This window comes from Neovison vison, chromosome 4, assembly GCF_020171115.1.
Source record: "Neovison vison isolate M4711 chromosome 4, ASM_NN_V1, whole genome shotgun sequence".
Taxonomy (NCBI): Eukaryota; Metazoa; Chordata; class Mammalia; order Carnivora; family Mustelidae; genus Neogale; species Neogale vison.
The window spans coordinates 38,620,309-38,641,978 of NC_058094.1; the positions used below are offsets into that span (position 1 = coordinate 38,620,309).

Consider the following 21,670-nt stretch of genomic DNA (forward strand, 5'->3'; position numbering starts at 1 on the left):
GTAATTGTTCAGTGGAGTGTTTGTTTCCTTCATCCCTGTCCTTAGTAGATAGGATCAGAAGAAGGGACATACCAGTTATCACTTCACTAGTTCAATTCAACAAATGTTTATTGAGCATCTACTGTATATCTGACTTTGTGCTGAGTCTGGGACTACAACAAATATCATTTCCTTTTTTTCTTTTCTTTTCTTTTTTTTTTTTTTTGATAGAGAGAGAGAAAGGGAATGTCCAAGTGTGTGCAGGTGGGAGAGGAGTGGAGGGAGAGAAGCTCAAGTAGACTCCCAGACTCTGCACTGAGCGTAGGGCTGACCTCATGACACTGAGATCATGACCTCAGCTGAAACTAAAAGTTGGGCACTTAACCAACTGAGCTACCCAGGTGCCCCAAGCTCAGTTCTTTTTTTTTTTTTTTTTTAAGATTTTATTTATTTATTTGACAGGCAGAGATCACAAGTAGGCAGAGAGGCAGGCAGAGAGAGAGGGGGAAAGGCTCCCTCCTGAGCAGAGAGTCCAATGCGGGGTTCAATCCCAGGACCCTGGGATCATGACCTGAGCCGAAGGCAGAGGCTTTAACCCACTGAGCCACCCAGGCGCCCCCCAAGCTCAGTTCTTAAGATCACACAACCAGGTAAAAATACAGTAAACTCCCTCCTGTTCTCTTTAGCATATTTCAATTTTTCAGGCACAAAACAAGCCAGTTTTGATGAAGGGACCCAGTCATTTCATTATATAAGACTCTGAAGCTCGGGGTGAGTGTTAAAGCCAGTGTTCTCTAAAGTCACACACACACACACACACACACACACACACACACACTCTGTAGGCCAGGAAGTCTGTGGTCTCAGAATATATTTTAACAGGCTTCCCTAGTTCTTGGAAGAACAAAAGTTCCCAGTCCAATAACCTGAGAACACTGAAGTGAGTCTGGTCTGGCCTAACCCTGAAGGCCTGGAAGACCCAGGGCTCCTGGGAGTTAGTAGTGTTAGGGAAGGTCTTCATAGGCCATGGAAACAAAGAGGATCTATTGCCCCTTCCTGGTCTGTAAAAAAACCCAGAATCCCAATTTTTATTTTGACGGCTGACAACTTTCAAGCGCCATCACCCTCTTTGCCCTTCTGTTCCAGGCTGCAGCAAGCTGTTAGGAAGGGCCAGGCACACAAGTGTGGCCCTTGATCATCAGTGGGAAGTTCAAAATCCACAATCCCTTGCTGGCAGGAGCCCTCCCTCTAGCCCCACCCCTAACCACCACAAAATCCAAGCCTTTTTCAGATCTTGGGAACCTGCCCTGCTCTCCCTAGAAGCCTTCTTTATGTGAGTAATAGAGTAATAACCTTTTAAATACCCCCCTGGCGCATGTGTGGTGTCATCTGTCTCAACATTTGAACCAGGTTTTGGGTGGGGGTACATCCCGTCTCTATGGAGTGACTCAACACAGCCTCTTTTGTTTTATCTCTAAGGCCTATGCTGCGCTAACAGATCTGGCATTACTTCTTCTGATTCCTTCACTGGGCCCCTCCACCTCTCTGCAGGGAGTTTCTGGGCAGAACAGGCCCTCGCCAAAATTGTGTGGTACTTGAAGTTTATTTGTTGGGGTCCCAAGCCTGTCCTTTGTTGTGCCCCCCTCCCCCTTTAGGACATTCCTCTCACATCCCTCGGCTTCTAAGTCCCTTATCTTCCTGCCCCACACCCATTCCTTTATTTAAAAGGGCAATGAAAAAAGGATCTGAATAACTCCTTTCCACCAAGGTCTGAATGACTTCTGAATTCGAAGACATTTCTTTTGTGGGAGGTAACCTTCAATTGTTTCAGCAAAAGAACTCACTTGCTATTGGTGGAATTGTAGGCTTCAGCAGTAGGATAAGCATCTGCATAGTTAGACTCCTCACTCAGCTCTCAAACACCTTCCCCTTCAACTCTCCAGCTAAAATTTCACAATTAGGGCTTCACTTCTTTGGTTCAAAGCTTCATTCTTCTTCCCAAAGGCAGCTCCTCCTCCCCCTTTAGTAACTGATACCCAGTGTATACACAATTATCGTGTCATTTCTCGAGGGCAGAATTTTAGGGGAGGAGATGGAGAGAGGAATGTTTGTTAATCTAAGATGGCAGGAACTAGGCAGAAACTTCACTGGGGAAAAGGTTACAGGGCCAGTAAGAATGGTCAAAATCCTGGATTTTCATCTGTCCTGATTTCCTGATTTTCATCTGTCCTGATTTCCAGGGACCTTAGGCATGCCTAGTGACACAAAGCACAAAAGAAATTTGACCTAGAGAATGTTAGTGCTGCCAGTGTCCTTAGAGGCCAGTCCAATCTCACACTTTCACAGATGAAGAAACCAACATTCAGAGAAGTGTACTCTCCGAGGTCACTGAGGGTCTAATACCAGAAGTAGGAATCAGCTCTCCCGCCTCTAAGAGGGCACCATCAGGATTGAAGTGCATCACAATTAATCTGTTAAAGCTATCAAGATTAGTCTTTGCAAAGACATTACTGACACTCACTTATATTCTGTTGTGCTTTCGTGAATGCGGAAGAAATGGGTGCTCTACTCCCTGGAACTGGCCTAGCCATGGTCATGTCCGTGCAAGTGTGGTGTGCATATGCCGTGTGTTTGGGAGTGTGTGTGGGTGTGTGTGACAGCAGATTACAGGGTGGAAACCTGAGTGCTACCATGTCAGCTTACCAGGGAATTGGGGGGCCCTCTTATGGACAGCTTCTCCCTCAAACCTTGCAATTTTAAACACAGACTGAGTGTGCTTCTTTCCTCTCAGCCATGTAAAAAGGTTATGGGGGCTCAGGCTAAATCCTTACTTGATTTAGGAGAACCATAGGATGGCTTAAGGAAAAAGTCCTGCTCTTTCCAAATCATTCACGTTCAGAGAGAGCCATGGCAATAAGTTTGTGCCTCAACACCCCAAGCCAGACCACCAGCAAAAGGAAATAGGCTGTCGCCCTTCTGGGTTTCTCTCTCAGTAACCTGATGTAATTTTGACCTCTTTTAGGGCCCAACATATTGAGTCTCATAAGACTCAGGCAGGATTTCCAAGTTAAACAAGGGAGAGAGGGCACCCCCTATTGTTTTCCTGTTATTCTGACCCCTGTGGTGTGTCCTGGGGCCATAGCGGGAGCTGTCAATGACACAGCACAGATGTGGGGGGCGGAGTCAAGGAATAACCAAAGTACAGCCCACTGCTTCTGAAATAGAACCAGCATGCAAATACATACCTACATATGTCTATATGTGTTTGCTTTCCCTACAAAAACTCCAATTAGCAAGAAAATTGCAAGTGACCATAATCCTCCAGCACGAAAGAGAGGCTGCGTGCTGGAGGTGGATTTTTCAAGTCCATCAGCTTCCTTCGCCAATGTGGTTCCCATTAGTCTGAGAGCTGCCCGTAAGGGCTGTCTCTTTCACCTGCTTCCTCTGATGAAGGTCTACAGTTGCCTTGTTGCAGTGGGAATGACTATGGGCTGGCTGGCTCCACTTGGAACCCAGGTTGGAAGGTGCCCTGCTTCAGCTCTAAGTGCCTGGAGATGTGACACCTGGGTCACGACAACCCATTCAATAGCCAAGTTCACTCTGCATATCTGGAGCTGCAGAGCAGCTGTTGACCCTCAGCCCTGAGGTTCAGCAGGAATAAATAAAATTTCTAAGGGTTTACCATCCTTGTCAGCTTCCCCTTGTCAGTTTTCCTGTTGTTCATGGGAGTTCCTAGCCAGAGGAAGCAGAGTGGAAGGGGGAGCTAGCCAAAATCTTTTACCCCTATTTTCTCACTCCTACCCACTCTTGCCCAATAGCCTCCACCCCAGGATTATTCTAAAGCAGGGATAATGGGATGGAGTAAACTTTCTTCTTTTTTTTTTTTTTTCTGTAAACTTTGGCAACTGCTGCCTACTTTTTATTCAAATTTAGCTAATGTCTATTGAGTACCTATTATGTGCTAGGCACTGTGCTAAGTGCTGTCACCATTGTAATCTCAGACAATCCTTATGACAACCCTTCAAGGGAGAATTATTATCCCCATTTTACAGATGGAAGGATTCTGAGATCAGGTGGGGACCCAATTACGGAGGTCTTGAAGGCAGAAAATGGAAATGGAGGGCCATCAACACTGTTGAGGACAAATAAACATAAATTCTAGCCATGACTTTGTCTTTTCCTGACTGTGTCACATGGGCAAGTTTCTCAACTTCTGAGCCTCAGCGTCCTGATTAGCAAACACAGGTAGCCTTATAGGGCCATGAGGATTAACTGGATAGTATACACGTAGTTGGCACACTGTCTAGCACCCCAGTAGGTGCTAAATAAATTAGGTGATGATGATTTTTGGAAAGGGGTCTAAAAGATGAACACACGATGAAATTGAGGAGGGAGATGCTGGAGATGGGCATTGGAAATAAAAGGCTATAGGTTTTGTCTAACATTTTCAACAGAATTGAATGAGAAGGGGATGAACAGGGATAGATAAATCTATCAATAAAACAGAGCAGAAAACCCAGAAATAGATCCAATGTAAATTGGACTTTAGTTTATGATAGAGGAAGCATTATAAATTAGTGGAGAAATTATGAGCCATTCAATAAATATGTTAGAATAACTGGCTTCCTACGTGGAAAAAAATTACATTAGATTCTTACCTCACACCACACCCCAAAATAAACTCCAGATGGCTTAAAGACCTAAATGCTTGAGGGAATGTTTTTATGATGAGGAGGTAGGGAAGGGTTTATTTTACAAGACGTGAGACTCAGAAATCAAAAAAGGAAATGTCAAATTTTAAAACTTCTGAAAAAAAAGTTACAACACAAGTCATAAAAAATTGATATTTGAAATACATCAATAAATTCTTTAAGTCAATTTAAAAAATCCTTTAAGTCAATTTTAAGCCCAACAACACCAAGAGTTAAGACTTTAAGTCAACAATTTACAGAAAAACCCTGAATAACCAACATATATGGGAAAAGATATCTGGCCCTCACCAGTAAACAGGGATATTCAATCTAAACAACAAAATTCAATTTCACGTTTTTAGCTTGGTAATAAATGAAAAATTATGGCAATACCAAGTATTGATTAAAAATGCAAGGAAATAGGAATTCACTGGGTAGGCAAAATCATTTTGGAGAACAATTTTGACAAACTCTAATAAAATTGCAAATACACATACCCAACTGAACTAGATGAGCACCCACTTCTGGAATATATCCTCGAGAAAACTTTGTACTTATTTTATAAACACTCCCTACAGAAACCAAAAAAAATCCTGAAACCACAAAATGCCCACCAGTGAAAATTTGGATAAAATGAGTAAATGATGGAGGATCCATGTGGAATATTATACAGCAACCAGGATGCATGGATCCCGTCTATAGGTAGCAGTAAAGCCAGATCTAGACAACACAATGTTGAGAGAGAAAGGCAAGTTGCAGAATATATGTAGAATATGATACCAGTTTTCATATGAGCTTAAAAGCATGGAACGAGGTTATATCCTATTTATCAATACTTGGATGTATAGTGAAAATGTAAAGAGAAGGACTGGGGACACACAGAATTCATTAGAAAGGAAGGGAGAGGAATAGGCCTGGTGTGAGGACATAAGGTATTTTAACTCTGTAATGTTTCAATTCTTTTAAAAAAGATCTGAAGTGGGGTGCCTAAGTGGCTCATTTGGTTAAGCCACAGACTCTTGAATTTGGCTCAGGTCATGTACTCAGGCCTATGGCATCAGGCCCCGGTCAGGCTCAGCGGGGAGTCTGCTCTAAATTCTCTCTCTCTGGGCATCAGGGCGGCTCAGTGGGTTAAAGCCTCTGTCTTCCGGCTCAGGTCATGATCCCAGGGTCCTGGGATCGAGCCCCCACATTGGGCTCTCTGCTTGGCAGGGAGCCTGCTTCCTCCTCTCTCTCTCTCTGCCTGCCTCTCTGCCTACTTGTGAGCTCTGTCTGTCAAATAAATAACTAAAATCTTAAATAAATAAATAAATAAATTCTGTCTCCCCCTCTGCCCCTCCCTCCTCTCCTCTAAAAATAAGGTAGTAAATCTTTTTAAAAGAGCTGAAGTAAATTTTTTAAAACTAAGCATTTGTTCATTTTGGGTGGCAGGCACATAATTCTTTTCAGGGTTTTATTTTGTTTGTTTGTTTTTCTTAAAAATAAGCAGATCTGGGATCACTCTCCCTGACTTCTTTTCATAACTAGTCCCACCAGTTATGGGAGAAACTTCCCTTATCTTGTCTCTGAGAGTGTCTTTTCTTCCCAGGGCTCCTAGCTTTATCAAGGAATTTTACCTGTCTAGAGTTCTTCTAGAACTTCTAGTAGGCGTCATGTTAAAAGCAAAGCATCCATTCTAGTGATCTTGGTGGAAAAATTATATAATTTTAAAAGTAAGTGAGTCAAGCTCTGAAATTAAAACTGAAGGACTATTGCGTCAGTATGGACACAACAGGAAACAGAATTCACCCCCGGAAGGCTCTGAGACTATTACAGAAGTGTGGGCAGGAACCCATAGGGACGGTGAGGCACCCAGAGATCAGCAGTGTGGGAAGTCATTATCACCCCAGGGCTTTGGGGAAAGGGAGTAGAAAGAATAGTGTGACTGTGTCCCACTGAAAACTGAAAGTACCCAGTAGGGACTGCCTGGTGGAAGCCTGAGTCATGAAAGCCCTCAAAAAAAGACAGAGAGAAGAGCAATGCCGACAGAACTATGAAACAGCGGAGAAATACCCCATCTTTCCGCCCAGCCTCTAACCTCTTCTAGGTGCCTCTCATTGGCTCAACCCAATTGGAACCCGTTACAAGGGATTCTGGGAGATGTAGTCCACAGGGGGTCAGCACCCTGAGGCAGAGTAGGTAAGAGCTGGCTTGGGGATGCAAGCAAATGGTAACTAACCAAACGAAGAGCTAGAAAAATCCCAGTTATGGAGTTAGTGAGTGATAGTCACACATTTTAGCTTGAAATAATAGAAAAAATAGACCTGGGCCAGCTGCCTTTGGAGAGAGGTCAGTTAAGGGAGTAGAAACTAGAGAAGAAAAAGGAACAGGGTTCTTGCTGCACCTCTGGGAAAAGAGGCTGGCAGACCTTACTAGGCCCAGGGTGAGGGACAGAAGTAGGGGTGCAGAGGCGTCAAGCTGGGACCAGAAGGAGTTGGCAGACAGTGGCTATCAAGCCCCATCTGTTTCCTCCATGTGGGAATTAGTAGATAGCCATGGCTTCTGAGTGCACTGATGTGGAAGAAGCAGGTGAGCAGGAGGGAGAAGGGCCTTGTGTGAGACCTGGCACCTGCAGGTAGGAATTGCCAAGAACACCCTTCAGCCTGAGGCTGCCTGAGGTCCCACGGAAAATAGCGCTTATCCTACTAACCAGGCTCCAGAGGGGCTAGAGAACCTTCAGGAATCCAGGCTGGCTGTCTCCCCCAGGAGCCCTTCAGCAGACAAAGTGACACCCACCTACTCATTAAGGAGATTTCTCTCCACTTCCAGCTCTTCTGCCAAGGTCTTCTTGGCTTGAATGAGACACAGAGAGAAGAGCAATGGGGGACAGCTCAGGCCAGGGCCCCATCTGAGACTTTTCATACTCCTCTCCTGTCCCCATCAGCACTTTCCTAGTGTCTGGTGGGGTGTGTGAATTTAGGGGCTCCATAGTTTAGCAATGGCCCGTAGTGGTAGGAGAGTTGCCCACAGGCTCCTCTCTTGGCCGTGACATTTCTGTGGTGTTAGGACTTCCATTCACCCCACCCGGAGGCTGCTGTAGTCAGGGAGACAGAGTATCAGTCTCTTAAATGTGGAGGGGTGGCTCTTAGCCTTCTTGGGGGTCCCAAGTCCCAACCATGAAACGTTGTAGTTATCCATCCACAAGATTCTATGGTCTTTAAGGACTGAAGCTGAATTTGGGTTTTTAAAAATATTTTTTCATTCCCACAGCACATATCCAACTCAGACACCACTTAATTTAATCTGGTCCAGCTCCTTCCTTTCAGAGATAAGGTGACAAAGGCTCAGTGAAGGTGAGCATATTTCCTAGGGGAACACAATGAGGACAGAGCATATACTGGAACCCAAGCCCCCATTCCTTGTCTACTGCTCTTTCTCCTTGGGCAGCATTACTCTGTCCTCTTTGTTCTAAGTTGACTTCCTGAGGGGAGGCTTTCCTCCAGGTGAGGGGTAGAGCATCTGGTCTCACAGGTTTCCTGACTGATGGCTTCCCCACTCAACACAGATGGGCTCTTCCTGGCATCGAGCTGGGTGCCATGGAAAACTCTGAAGTCAATTTTTTACAGGAAAATGTGTGCTGCCAACTCAGGCTCCCTGGGGGACATTTTAGCTGCATGACTCATGGGATATTCAGAGATCCTGCTCCATTTAAGGGTGATCTATTTACAAGCATGTGTAGGTTTTTAGAATTTTACAGTAATTTGTGGGGAGGGTGGAGTATATATTCAGAATGTATGGGTCTTTCCTGGACTGTAAATAAAATGTGTGTGTGTGTGTGTGTGAGAGAGAGAGAGACAGAGAGAGAGAGAGAGAGAGAGAGAGGAAATCATGTAGGAGCTTTCTAGAAACAGATAGCTAACTCTTTTCAGATCCAAAAGGATATTCTACAAATTAGACCTTCAGAGTATCCTTCTTGGTTTAGCTGAGGTGCTGGCTGAAGGAGCAGACACAGGGAAGAGACGGGGGCTAAGTGAAGGGAGCAGCCTCTTCTGCAGAGCCCAGGCTTAGCCATGATTCCATGATAGTAATTCAGGAAGAAGCATCATGCTCTTTCTCTCATTACCCCAATCTCTAAACTGTTCTGCAGCACTCTCTGTGGGAGGCTGAAGGACCTGATGCTCCCCTCTTGTAAGTGTCCTTTGCCCTACATCTGGGAAGGGATAGACGCCATCCCAGCAACCCATGGTGAATCAGCTTGATGCCCAGAGATTTTGCTGGTTGGAAGCAGACTTCACCTAGAAAAGGTACTTCCAAGTGCCCCCTTATCACCCTGGTTCCTCTAAAGGACAGTGGAAATCTCCTGATCTCCGGGGAGGGGAGTTTTAGGAGCAAGATGATGGAGGAAGGAGGGCAGGCCTATCATAGCCACCCTAGCTTAGCCAGGAAAGGAGATGTGCAGACACTCAATCACTCAAAGAAAAAAGCCTTAGAGCCATTCTCTCTCTCCCCCACCCCAACCAATCCATCAGAAGTCCTGTTAATGCTAGGTCCCATGAAGATCCCAAACTTGTGGGTCTCATCCCATCTTCCCACTGAGCTACCTTCGGTCAAGCTCATTTTGGTATTCTCCCTAAAGGGACCTTTTGACTGTAAAGGGGGTTCTGAATTCCTTCCAAACCGCTTGCCTTTCTTCTCTTCCAAGACCATCTCTTCCTGGGCCAACTTGCCTTCAAATAGCCTGTGGGAAGGAATACTTTTGCACGAGCCTCCCCAGAAGGACTTTTGCTGCCCAAAAGCCAGTCTAACTGGCTCCACTAAGGGGCTCACATGGCTTCTGCAAAGCCAGCTCCAAGTCCCAGAGGACTCAGACTGCAAGCAGGGACCAAGCTGAGATCACCAAGCGCTAAGGACTGGCTGGACTTCAGAACACTCTATTGCTTGATCAGAGAAGGAACTGAACTCGCCACACTCTGAAAGCCTCTTGCCACAGCTCACTCCAGCCTGGTCAGACTGGCAAAAGCACCTCATTTCTAGATCTCTTCTACAACCAGCACACCAGGGGTCAAATAGCCAATGTCCTGATGAAATGTACAACATTTACACAATGTGTACACAAGTCAACACAGCAGGGAAGTAGAGGTGGGCATCTTAAACTCTTAGGACTTTTAGGCAACCCAAAGAGATCACCCTTCTTGTTCACCCTTCTTGTTACAATCCTAATTATAGCTCACATTTATTGTGATGCTTACCTTGTGTCAGGCACTGTTGTATGTACCTCATTAGCTAATTTATTCCTCTCAACAACCCTGAGAGATAGTCAGATATTGCTACTGTCCCCATTCTACAGATGAGAACACTGAGCCACAGAGAGGTGAAGTGACTCTCACAAGGTCCCCTGAGTCGGTAAGTGGCAGGCAGCCGAGCATGAATGTGTGTTCTCGTTTTATAAACATGGAATGCCTAGCTTAAAAAAGAAACATTGCATCCTTCTCTCTGAAGCCTTTGCTCCCAGCACTGAGGACAGGAGTCAGGGCTTAGGCTGTGGTATGCGTGGGCCTTAAACTCCCAGTAAGCAGTCTTCAGTCTCCAAGGGCTTCATCCAGTGCTGAACATTCATTAGAGTTGAATGTAAAATCTCTCTGGTGTCCACTCTGGTGGGAGATGGGTATTTAGTGCAATCTAATACTCCACTTGGATGCATCCTACAGGCTTCTCTATCTGCAGGAGTCAGATAACAGCAGAGTATCAGAGTGATAAGATCACACGCTGACCTGGTGATTGGCTATCCTGCAGAGCTCAGGTCCTATGGACGTGTAAGGTGTAAGAAAGTCAACAGAATGTTCACTTTCATGACCCTCTGATACTCCTGAAAAACATTCTAGCAGTTCCTAATTTCTAGTTGCCTCTGGGCCCTTTTGTATAAAAGTAGAGTTGAGAACACCTAACCACATAGCCTTAGACCCAGTAGCCTGTTAACAAAGCTTTCTAATTGCTGGAATGCCAAGTGAACCACTAGCCTTGAAGACTCAACTTTGCCATTTGGTAAAACAGAGAGGATTCCCTCTAACCTTGAAAAATAGCTGCATAATAAAATGTTAAGGTAAGGGAAGTGCCCGCAAGGAAGAGCTCTTGAGGAAGAAGGGATATTCCTTACAGCACAAACAGAGGGTCAAGTCCATCTGCCAATGGATGTACCATTCACAGGCCAAACTGTGGCATCATTAAGGATAGATCTTTTTTGATCAGAGAAAGTTGGCCCAAAAAGCCAAGGTAGTCTTTTGATACTCAGGGCGAAAGGAATGTTTTCACCGAGAAAATATTATTTGAGTTCCTACAGGATGACAGATGAGGCCTGGGAACATAGCAGGGGAAAGCTTGCATTTCTGTGGAGTTCACAGTCTTAAGGGGACAATGGGCAGGTCATCGGGTAATTACAGTGTAAAGGTGCAGCAGGGATCAGCATAGGTGGCATAGGAGGGAGATAGCACAGGTGTCTCTCTGAATCTTGAGGAGTCAGGAAAGGATTGCCTAATGAAAGGATGTTGATCTCAACATTTGAAGGGTAAAACAGAAGTGGGAATTGTGGAAAAGAGAGCCTTGGGTGTGTGCAAAGATCCAGAAGGAGAGTGGAAACTAACGGGGGCAGAGCAAAGGGGAGGAGAAGAGAGCACACGCCCAATCTGTGGGGGCCCCTCAGAGATGTGAATCTAGACGACTTCTACCTTATGTCAGGAGAAACAACCAGGGTACACTGCAATGCCGCAGGACCACTTACCTTTCCTATGCCACTGAAAACATGGCCCATTCAGGGAGCTACAAGATCTCCTGAAAGGGCAAGAGATGGGATTTAGAGGTTAACAAGAGTGTGGAGGGCATCACCACTTCTATCTGAGGTGGGCCCTTATCCTGAGGGTAGTGGGGAGCCACTGAAGGATTCCAAGCAGGATCTAATTTAGATAGATCCTCCTGGCAGTACTATGGAAGGTAAATTGGAGTAATAAGACCAGAGGTGCGAAACCACGGCTCTCATTCTGGAGGATGATCACAGTGGCCTAATTCTGGTATAAAATATTCAAGACAACACTCATTCTTCATTTTCATCACTTCCCCGTCGGTGCCTATGCCTTTTGGAGCTCTCTGAAGTCGATACATTTGCTTTTATTATCAACATTCAGCAGGAAGAAAGGGATGGTGCCCAGTTCTTGCTCTCCGGAGCTCACTCACGTCTCTCTCCAAGAATATCATGACTTTGCTCCCCAGCCCAGGAAGGAAATACCATTTCCCCAGCTCTTTTTACTCCCCCCCGCAAAAGTCATTCTTCATTTGCTGCCGTGAGATGTTTGTCTCTAGACAGTGTTTGGATTCCATGAGCGTGTGCGTGTGTGCGTTGCTGTCCAGCTAACGGGTGGCTCTGCTTTTCTTGGTTTCCTGGATTCAGGCAAACTTCAAACAGTGCAGTTTGCTCCTGATGCTTATCTCCGCAACCCATTTCTCAGAATGTCTTGCCCATTAACTTTCAAACAGCACCATTTTCAGTGCCAAGCTGCTTGCTTCAAGGTTTGGAGCGCCACTGGAGCATAAAACAATAGCATTTCTGCCTCCACCTCCCTTTAATTTCCCTAAACCTTGCCTACCATTCCCCTAGCTCCCAACAAAACAAAACAATGCTTTGCACTTCCTGAGAAACACCCTTAATCTTGAACCTGCCCTTGGTCCCTGAAAAAGATTCATAGGTCACCATATAATGCATTTTAAGAGTAGTGGAAAATGCAGGGAACAACCTTCTTGCCAATGTGCTCCCCAAAGACATCAGGGATACTGAGCAAAAGAGACAGGATAACTCAGGACAATTCCACAGATCTCTGAGAATTTTTCAGTGGCTCCCCATTGCCTTCAGGATAAATCACAGACCCACTGGGTATCTGTGTTCTTTTAGACAGTGACTCCCCGCTCTTAAGCCCTAGTGGGCTTTTTATTGAGTAAAGAGTGGGTGACTTGGAGACCTGTTGAAGGTTGCCTGAACCAGGGGAAGAGCTCCCCCTGCTGGCGGGCAGCTCCCAGGTTGCCCATGTACCAGACGGCACTGGGTGTGTTCTTGGAGGTTTGTGCATTAAATCGAATCATAAGATAAGTGCTCTTGGGGTGTGCACTTTTAAAAGGAAATCCATGGCAAATCCTTTTGTGAGGCGAGAAATCCTTTTGTGATGGGCAATAATCATCGTTCTTCTCCAGCCCTTCATTTGTTGATGCTGTGAATTGGAGGATTTATTGAAGGGGTTCTCTTGATGCTGGTGATCCTGTTGAAGACCCTGAGCATGGTTCCTGGGAAAAGGCCATGGCATCTGAAGCTGAGCCCCACATGCTGGCACACTGGACATTTCCATGGTTTTCTGAGGCTCCTTGTAACCCAAAGCTTGTCTTGGTGGAGTGGTTGGTGCTTCTCAAAACCTAACTGGGGGATGTCGTCAGCATCCCCAAGAGTCCTCCACTGGCTGATTTAGCTGGACCAAGGCGCACATTTGGAAATGGGTCAGCTCCTCCTGTGGGCCTTGGCTATAGAATGATCAGGAGGGAGCAGGAGGGAGAGGGCAAAGAGAAACACCCGTTCCATCAGAAGGGTATCAACATTTCCCCAAAGGGATTGTGCCTGTCACAACTCGAGCTGTTTTTCCTCGCTCCAGATGTTGTGTATTACAGAATCCTTTGTTGGTAAGCACACACATGGCAGCCTTGGCCGCAGCCAGTGCCAGCCTGAAGGCTTCAACAGTGGGGGCTGTAATTGAGCATGAAGTATGATGTACCGTGCACCAAGGTCTGAATGTTGTGCTTCTGAGAGCACCAAGCTGTGCTGTTCCCAAAAGTGCAGACCCAGTTCTGCTGTGAATTCTTTGTCACCAGGTATCATGAGGACCCTGTTTGAGCCTGGAGACTGGGCCCAAGGGAACGAGTCATGGGATTAAGCGTTAAGGCTTGATCTCTTCTGCGATTTGAACTCTTGCTGTGAGAACCCACCTTCAAGGCCAGTCTCATGATTTCACCTGCAGCTCAGGGAGATGGGCCGGGTCCTTTCCCAGACTTCGCAGAAGTCAGAAGAAGCCTAGAGAGGCCAGGCTGCTTCTCTGTAGTTGATTGGTGTACTGGAAATCACCAAGGAGACTGTCTTGTGGGATCCCTGCTAATCCAGCCATTGAAGGGGGCCAGAAACCACTGGACTTGAAAATTATGTTCCCAGCACCTTGAGCTCTGAGCGTGAAGGGAAACCCAGAATAAAAAGCATAAAGACTCTTTCCTTCTTCAATCAAAAGGGCAGACAGGCTACACGCATTTGAAAGTGGTTATAAACACCAGACCCACCAACTACAATTTAGGAGGTCTTCTATGTAATCTGCCCGGTCCCAGATATTTTAATTCTATGTTGCAGGCAAGTTAAGTGCCAGCTGGCCGCTGACCGACCACGCTCAGGGTTCAGTTCTAAACAGCACTGTTTGGGAAAAGTTCAATCTAAAACAGACAGCTCTGGATGTGTTTAGGTTTTGCTTTCTTTCCACTTTTAAATATTAAAAATTGACTCCAGCTGTGGGGTAGAAAGTAACGCCTAACCTATAAAAACATTGACAAATAAATCACAATGCAATTTGCTGCGCATTTTTGTGAGGTCTAAACACCAGTTCTTGAAAGGAATTTTCCATTATTGCATTTTGGGAAGATAACTTCTTCATGAAAAATTCATTTGACTTTTATATTTCATAAAATCATCACATCGCATTCCCACATTTGGGATCTGCATGTGGGCTGGAGCACCCATGGCGTTTAGCTTGGCTTTCTAGACTCCTAAAACTCTCTTCTGTGACTTTTGCAGGAAGGGGGAGAACTTCAGGAGCCTTGTCTGGTTATGCTGTATCCCCTGCTTGAGACCCTGTCCTTCAAAAACAACCAAGCTAAGTCTCAACAAAGGACAGCTTTTTTTGAGCTTGATTGAAAGCCAAACTCCCCTCACTGAACTGTCCATGTATGCACACCATGACGTACCACCCCCATCCAGGTGAGAAAAGCCCTCAAATGCCTTATTCCTTGGTGGTATCACTATGAAGAAATGGCGCTTTTGCTTCTGAGATAAGATTAAAAAATTGCATGGGAGACTCAGAACAGAGGAAGGGAGAGGATTCTGTGTGAATTAGAGACTTTAAGAGACTTTTTTCCAGAAATGATGCTGAGCCCAGCCCAGTTCACATGGTATCTGTCAGTAAGGTAGGCTTGCTGCATTAACAAACAGCCCCAAATTTCAATGACTTATTTCTGCTTATATTACCTAACCACCACAGGGCCATGGCACTGTAATAATCGTGCCAGTGTCCAAAGGATGGAACAATCACTATCTGAGACATTGCCAGGGTTCATGGCAAAGTGAAAGGACCATCTTGGAAGGCTGTTCATAAGTCATTAAATGCTCACAGCCAGTTGGGCCTGTGAGCTGGTCACATGGTGCCATCCAACCTCAGAGTATGCCCAGAAATTAAATCCTACCTGTCCAGCAGACAGAGTTGGAAAGACTTGGAGTGTGGCACTGATGGATATGACATCCAACATGTCTACCTAAATGTGGAGGTCCTTCTGCAGTATCTGTGTTAATCAGCAACCCTGGCCTCAATAAGATCATGACTCTGGTAGTAAAGCTGTGGGATCCAAAATGGGTCAACTACAGTCAGGCTTAGTGGATACCTTCTTGGTATGTCTGCCCTGACCCTCCTCTTCTCTGACCACTATACCCAGCCTACCTACTCACTGGGGTGGCTCCAGAAGCTGCTGCTGGTACTACACAGCCCGGTCCTAGATCCAACTGATTGGATAAAGGGAATGCACGTAACCAAAGCTGAACCACTAGGACCCTCTGTCCCAGAAATTTAGAACTGTGGTTCAGGAACAGCACATATAAATTTGGAAGCTCTGGTAAAGGTTTTTTCTGCCACAGGCATGGAAAAAACTAATGAAATTGAACTGCGGGGCAAAAAGAATGAGTCAGGCGACATGCAGGGAGAAGTGAATACAAGAAAGCCCACGGAGAGAGAGAGTGAGAGAGAGAGAGAGCGAGCATGTGTGAGAGGAAGAGTGGAGGGTGAAGGAAGGAGAACCCCAGCCTACGTGCCTTGCACGTAGCCACCTGATGTAGCATAAACTGGCACTTGGTTGATAAGGAAGAATGAATGTTGTACAGGCCAATGAAAGTGCCCACCATAAAAGACAATTACTTAGACCAAGGGCATTGAGTGTCTAGAGCATTCCTATTAAAATACTGACAGTCATGGGAAAAATAAACCTGATACTATTACCAGCCATAGCCATTTTATGGAGGGTGCATTTAGTGAGTTAGGCAGCCATTTGGTGTTGTCCTTAGGGAATAGAGCCCAGGATTAGTTAAATATATACAAAATAGTCAAATATATATAAAATAGTAAAAAAAAGTATGTATAACTATCAAATATAGAGAGCAACGGGGAGCAGAAAGAGAGAAAGAGAGAGAACATTGAATTAGAGAGCTTTTATTAACCTCTTAAATCTGTATTCTTTTCTTTCATGCCAAGAGTCCTGGTTCTCAAGGACACAGGGAATGATAGAATGAGAATATTCCACAATTACTTATTTATTTTATCTCATAATTCATACACAGCAGCCTCAGCCCTTTCAGAGTCACAACATCAATCCCACCATCATTATGACCAAAAACATTTAAAAATGTTTTGTATATGATCTCTCCATTTCTCCCACCATTAAAAAAAAAAAAGTTGTATTATATCTACACTGTCAGAGCATAGAGCTATTAAATGCTTTCCTCTCCCTCCTGGCCTTCATTTAGTCTTAGTGTGACAAATAATTATAGTCATCCCCCCCTTTTTTAAATTTATTTTTTATTTATCTTCAGCATAACAGTATTCATTATTTTTTTCACCACACCCAGTGCTCCATGCAATCCGTGCCCTCTAAAATACCCACCACCTGGTACCCCAACCTCCCACCCCCCCGTCACCTCAAACCCCTCAGATTGTTTTTCAGAGTCCATAGTCTTTCATGGTTCACCTCCCCTTCCAATAGTCATCCCCTTTTATCTGCAGTTTCACTTTCCATGGTCCTGCTTACCCATGGTCAACCTGGGTTTGGAAGCAGATGATCGTCCTTCTGATGTATTGCCAGAAAGTCATGATGCCCACGTCATTCCCTTCCCAGCATCTTGTCATGTAGGTATTTTATCCATCTCAGATCATCACAAGAAGAAGGGGAAGTACAGATATTTTGAGACAGAGACCACATTCACATAACTTTTATTGCAGTGTATTGTTATAATTGCTCTATTTTATAATTATTGTTAGTTACCTACTGTGCCTCATTTATAAGTTAAACTTTATCACAGGTATGTATAGGAGAAAACATAGCATATACAGGGTTTCATACCGTCCTTGGTTTCAGGCATCACTGGGGGTCTTGGAACATGTCCCCTGTAGCTAAGGAGGACTAATGTATATACTTAATGCTCCCCACAAACATCTTTCTTGTTATTTTGATTGTTCAAAGTTTGTTCTCTAGTAGATCCTTCAGGGTGGTCTATGGGACCATTTTCCCTAAATTGTCACATGTTGATAGCAGTATGTCTGTACCTTTTGCAATTGAGAGGAAGTTTTACTGAATGAAAGATCTTGGCTCCCATGTTCTTTTCTTGATTATCTTACATGTTACTCTATTTCCTTTTGTCATAAAGTGGCACTATCAAAGCCTGATGATAATCTAATTTATTTTCTATTTTTATGCCACATGTTCTTATTTTCTATTCCCCAAAATATTTTTTTCTTATTCTTTAAAGTCTCATGATTTTATTGAAATCTATCATGGAATTGGTCATTGGTACACAGTATGCTTTTTTCTCCTGATGAATTAACCCTTTGATGTATGAAGATAGCCTTATTTCTCTCTGGTAATATTATTTGCTCTGAAATCTACTTTGTGTGATATTAATATACCAGCTCTAGCTTCCTTTTTATTATTTTTAATTGTGATACAATATACCTAGTATGAAATTTACCACATTAACTATTTCTAAGTATAAAGTTCAGTAGTATTAAGTACATGCACATTGTTTTTACAACTAATCTCCAAAACTCTTTTCATCTTGCAAAACTGAATCTTTATGTCCATCAAACAAATTTCCCATTCTCCCCTCCCCCAGCACCTGGCAATTACCATTCTACTTTCTATTAATTTGACTGCTCTAGGTACCTCATGTAAGAGAAATCATATAATATTTGTCTTTTTTTTTAAAGATCTTATTTATTTATTTATTTGACAGAGAGAGAGATCACAAGTAGACAGAGAGGCAGGCAGAGAGAGACAGAGGAGGAAGCAGGCTCCCTGCCAAGCAGAGAGCCCAATGCGGGACTCGATCCCAGGACCCTGAGATCATGACCTGAGCTGAAGGCAGCGGCTTAACCCACTGAGCCACCCAGGCGCCCTATTTGTCTTTTTTGACTGGATTATTTCAATTTTCTTAATGTCTTCAAGGTTCATCCATGGTGTAGCATGTGTCATAATGTCCTTACTTTTTAAGGATGACTAATATTCCATTGTATGTATATAGATTTGTTTGTCTGGTCATATTTATATGTATAAGATTTTGTTTACTCAGTCATCTATCAATGGACACTTAGGTTGCTTCCATCTTCTGGCTATTGTAAATAATGCTGCTCTGAACATGGGTGTCTAAATATCTGAGACCTTTTGAATATATACCTAGAAAAGGAATTGCAGGCTCATATGATAATTCTATGATAAATTTTTTGAGAAACTACTGTTCTTTTTTCCATAGTGGGTGTCCCATTTTACATTTGCACCAGCAGTGCACAAGGAAGGATTCCAATTTTTCTACATCCTCACCAACACTTGTTATTTTCCTGGGTTTTTTGTTTGATAGTAGCCATCCTAACAGGTATAAGGTAGTATCTCGTTGTGATGTTCATTCGCATTTCCCTAATGATTAGTGATGCTGAGCTAATTTTCTCTTTGGAGAAATGTCTATTCTGGGCGCCTGGGTGGCTCAGTGGAGAAATGTCTATTCAAGTTCTTTGCTCATTTTTAATCAGGTTGTATTTTTCTTGTTGTTGTTATTGACTTGTGAGAGGTCTTTATATATTCTGTACCTTAACTACTTATCAGATATACAATTTGCAAATATTTTGTCCTATTATGTAGATTACTTTTTCACTCTGTTGGTTTTGTCCTTTGGAGCACAGAAACAGCTTTCTTTTGATTACTGTTAGTATATCTTTTTTCATTCTTTTACTTTTTACCTATTTGCCTTTTTAATCCATCCTGATAACCTCTGCCTTTTAATTGAGGGTGTTAAGACCATTTACATTCAATGTGATTATAGATTATAGATATGAGTAGGTTTAAATCTATCATTTTATTTGTTTTCTATTCATCTCATCTGTATTTTGTTCCATTTTTCTCTATTTCTGCCTTCTTTTTGGATTAATTGAATATTTGGTATGATTTTATTTTATCTCCCTTATTGACATAACAGCTATGACTCTTCATTATATAATTGTTGCTTTAGGGTTGATCATTTATGTCTTTAACTTATCACAGTCTACCTTCACATGACATTATAGCATTTAATGCATATTATAAGAGCTTTGCTTCTACTTCTCCTTTCCTGGACTTTATGTTATTGTTGACATACATTTTTACTTTTACATAGGTTATAAATTCTAAAATGCATTGCTATTATTTTTGTTTAAATAGACAATTATTTTTATTTTTATTTTTAATTTTTTAAAAAGATTTTATTTATTTATTTGACAGACAGAGATCACAAGTAGGTAGAAAGGCAGGCAGAGAGAGAGGAGGAAGCAGGCTCCCTGCTGAACAGAGAGCCCAATGTGGGGCTTGATCCCAGGACCCTGGGATCATGACCTGAGCTGAAGGCAGAGGCTTAACCCATTCAGCCACCCAGGCGCCCCTAGACAATTATTTTTAAAAGAAATTTAAATCATAAAAAAAATTACATTATACACATTTACTTGGCATTTTCTGTATTCTTTGTTCCTTTGTATAAAACTGTATTTCTATCTGGTACCATTTTTCTTCTTCCTTAGATGTCCATTTCTAACAATGCAGGTTTGCTGGTGATAAATTCTTTCAGCTTTTTATGTCTGAAAAAGTCTTTAACACTTTTTTTTTTTTTTTTGAAAGATGTTTTTGGTGGATGTGGAAGTCTTGATTGATGTGACCTTCTTACTTGCATTGCTTGCAAAAAGAGATCTGTCACCCTTATCTTGTTCCTTTGTGTGTTGAGTCTCTTTTATCTTTGGCTGATTTTATGACCTTCTTTTTATCAGTGGTATTAAGCAATTTGATTTTGATGTGACTTCACGTAGTTTTCTTCATGTTTCATATGCTTGGGACCCATTGAACTTCCTGGATCTGTGAGTTTATAGTTTTCATCAAGTTTGAGAAAAGTTTGGACATTATTTCTTCAAATAATTTCTTCAGCCCCTCTCTCCTCCGTCTCCTTCAGAGACTGCAATTAAATGTCTATTAGCCCATGGAAATTGTCCTAGAGCTCACCAATGCTCTGCTAACTTTTTAAAATTGGTTTTTTTCTCTCTGTTTCATTTAGATATTTCTATCTAAATTCTATCTAAATAAATAAATATCTAAATGTCTAAAACTAAATTTCGTTTAGTTTTCAAATTCAACTAATCTTCTTTTTTTCTACAACGCCAGTCCTCTCATCCAGTGTATTCTTAATCTCAGACATTGTAGTTTTCGTCTTTAGAAGTTCAGTTCAGGGGCGCCTGGATGGCTCAATGGGTTAAAGCCTCTGCCTTCGGCTCAGGTCATGATATCAGGCTCTCTGCTCAGCGGGGAGCCTGCTTCCTTCCCTCTCTCTTTGCCTGCCTCTCTGCCTACTTGTGATCTCTGTCAAATAAATAATTAAAATCTTAAAAAAAAAAAAAAGTTCAGTTCAGATCTCTCATATTTCCCATGTTTCTATTAAAGTTTAAAACATATAAAACATTGTTATAAAAGTTGTTTAATGTCCCTGTCTGTCAATAGATGTTAATGCTAACATCTGTTGGTTCTTGGTTGGTTTCTGCTGAGTGATTATCCTCCCTGTCTGGGTCCTCCCTCTTTGCAGGCATTAGTCCCAGGCCTGTGTGAGCATCAGGTATTGTTTCCTCCAATCGTCTCATGTGGTTCTTTCCCAGCCTTGGATGTCACTGATCAATACTTTGCTGAATGCCCTACATGACCCTCATCAGATTTCTGGCTTCTTTCTCAGTATTTCTTTCTGCTAACTCCAGCTCCTTTCGGTCTTCTTGGACTCATAACTCTGTCTTCTCAGCTCAAAGAATCTGCCAGATTCCTCCTGCCAGATTTCCTTTCTTGTGCCACAACCTGAAAACTCTCACAAGGTAGCAAGTTGGGACAATCATAGGGCTGACCTCAAATGTTTTCTCTATCTCAGGAATCACTGTCCTTCATTACTTGATGTCCAATGCCTTGAAACCATTGTTTCATACATTTTGTCCAGTGTTTTAAGTTGTTTCATACTGGAGGGTAAAGCCAGTCCCTGTTACTCCATCTTGGCCTGAAGCAGAAGAGCAATATGCTTTTTCAATGTATGATTTCATTTTTTTTTCAGGAACATTTTCTTGAATTATACATGTTAGTAATTTTTTTCTATTCTCTTTAATTTTCACCTTCAGGAATTTCTATTATCTGTATCTTGGACTTTCTTTGCCTGACTTCAATAATCTTTTTTCTCAAAATTTTTTATCTCATTCTTTATTTTTTTATTTTAAAATTTTACTTCTTTTCACTTTGATTTTTAAGGCATTAACTGTTGTGCATTTTGCTCTCATTATTCCTTATAGTTTAGTCTTTATTTCTGAAATAATTTTTTCTTTTATTTTTTACATCTTTCCTGAGTTGTCAGCTCAGTTATGAGTTTTTCCTATTTCTTTTTCATT

The 21,670-nt window shown here is 42.9% G+C and overlaps 1 long non-coding RNA gene across 1 annotated transcript in view; it reads left to right on the top strand.

Annotated features, from left to right (window-relative positions):
* LOC122905546 overlaps positions 1–14,674 on the top strand; it is a 40,770-nt gene extending 26,096 nt beyond the window's left edge. Inside the window, exon 3 of the long non-coding RNA XR_006384351.1 lies at positions 14,509–14,674. This is a non-coding gene — a long non-coding RNA (uncharacterized LOC122905546). The remainder of the gene's footprint in view (positions 1–14,508) is intronic.
* Positions 14,675–21,670: the final 6,996 nt, after the last annotated feature.